Below are 1715 nucleotides of genomic sequence, written 5' to 3'. Positions count from 1 at the left end.
TTCCAGCTTTCTACCTTGCCTTAGATTTCTGCCTCAAAGCAACAGTCTTCAGTGCTTGATGTCAGCCTGATTGAAATGTTAAAAGATTTCCTCTCTACTTCCAGAGGCTATGGGGCTGAGAAGTTAACCAAGGTTTCATCAGGGCTACTCATGTTTCTATTCATCATGGCAGAGCTACTGACAGGTTATAAAGGACAGCTCCCCATTAGAGGCCCAATGGAGCTGGATGTAAAGCACTAAAGACAGGCGAACATGAGGCAAATTTGGACCTCCTAAAGCAAAGGGGCTGAACTAAGGCCGAGGGCACAGTTGGATAGATGCTCCAAAGGTGGCCCCGAAGCTTCCTTCTGAAGGAGGGGAGCTCTGAGCTGCCTGCTGCTTCTGGGGTAGAAGCCCCAGGTCTTGGTACAGGCCGGGTGTGGTGGGACACAGGACAGGGCCTTGCAGCCTAGGCTGGGGCCCTGGCCTGGTGGTCCGGTCCCCTGCCCCCCTGCCACTGTGCTGGGCTTTGCCACTCAGTCGGTGGTGCTGGGCCTTGCTGGTACGAGTGGCACTTAAGGCGTCCTTGGTGGCATCCCAGGCCCCGTGCAGGGTGTGTCCATGTGACCTCTTTGTGGCAGTGCGCGGGCAGGGATGCCGTGAGAGGGAGAGCCGCGGGACTTCCTGGGTCAGGCTCTGGCCGGCTTCTCCATGGATGGCACCACCTCCTCAGACCCCTGCCCAGCCCATTGCTCAGGCCGGCGCGGTCCGAGCCGCCAGCTCCGGAGGTGTCCAGGTCCCTGATGGCGGTCACAGTGTGGTTGGGGTGGTCGGGCTGACACACTCGATCTTTGCTGTCACCAGCCCGTCCAGTTCGTCGGCCACCTCGAGCGCCGCCTCTCTCTCTCTGGCAGCATCTTCTAGTATGCCGGTGGCGCTCTTTCCGGAGCTGCTCCTGCTCCTTCTCGAGCCGCTGCTTGGTCTCCTCTGCGGCAGCTGACTTCTGCTGTGGAAGCCTGTCAGGCTGTCCCTCTGCTTCTCCTCACGGACGCCGAGTGCAAGCCGTGGCCGCCATCTTGCTTGTTGTTGTGCCACCGCCGGGCGGCCGGGTTGGCGGCTCCGCTCGCCGGAGTCGCTGTTGCCGTTGCCGGAGGTGAGGACCCCTTTCCTCGGCATCTTACTGCGTGGGATTGAGGGGCGTGTGCAGGAGCGGGTGGAGGGGTCGGAGGCCCAGACAGATTTTAGGGCCGAGTCCGATCTAAAACAACATGCCACGGCAAAGCTATTGAGTTTTCAAAACTGGCCCTGTATGAATTTGGAACTCTCTAGATGGAGAAAGTATGGAAACTTAACCTCCAGAGGTTTCTTCAGAAGTCTTTCCATAATCCTGGAAAGTTAATGTTTCGTGGATGACAGTAGAGCTGATGCCACTTACTGTGATCAAGGAGATTGTCCCTCAGTCACAAGGGTCCAAATATTTCCCTGCCATCAGAGTGAGCCATCAAGGTTGCTGTCTCCGCCAACAGCTAGAGTTTTATCGTTCTTCCCTGGAGGAGGAGAAGGTGAGAAGCGGAACTCGTTCTCTGAGTTGTCAGGCTTGGCCCACTCAGATGGTCCCAGAAGCCAGGATTTAACATTAATCAGTGTGTCCGGTGGTAGGAGGTCTAGTTTGATGGGCATGGCGGTCACTCAGCCCTAATGATGGTGGCTTCTGGGAAACGTGAACCCATCGTTGC

The 1715-nt window shown here is 57.0% G+C and overlaps 1 pseudogene; it reads right to left on the bottom strand.

The window, feature by feature from the left end:
* Window positions 1-291: 291 nt before the first annotated feature.
* On the bottom strand, window positions 292-1155 carry LOC129078492 (nucleolar protein 12-like; annotated as a pseudogene).
* Window positions 1156-1715: the final 560 nt, after the last annotated feature.

Source organism: Pteronotus mesoamericanus, unplaced genomic scaffold (assembly GCF_021234165.1).
Source record: "Pteronotus mesoamericanus isolate MK-2021 breed Mesoamerican mustached bat unplaced genomic scaffold, CSHL_Meso_final contig_73, whole genome shotgun sequence".
NCBI classification, from domain to species: domain Eukaryota; kingdom Metazoa; phylum Chordata; class Mammalia; order Chiroptera; family Mormoopidae; genus Pteronotus; species Pteronotus mesoamericanus.
Note: the sequence above shows the minus strand (reverse complement) of the source record. Positions and strands in the feature narration are given on the sequence as shown.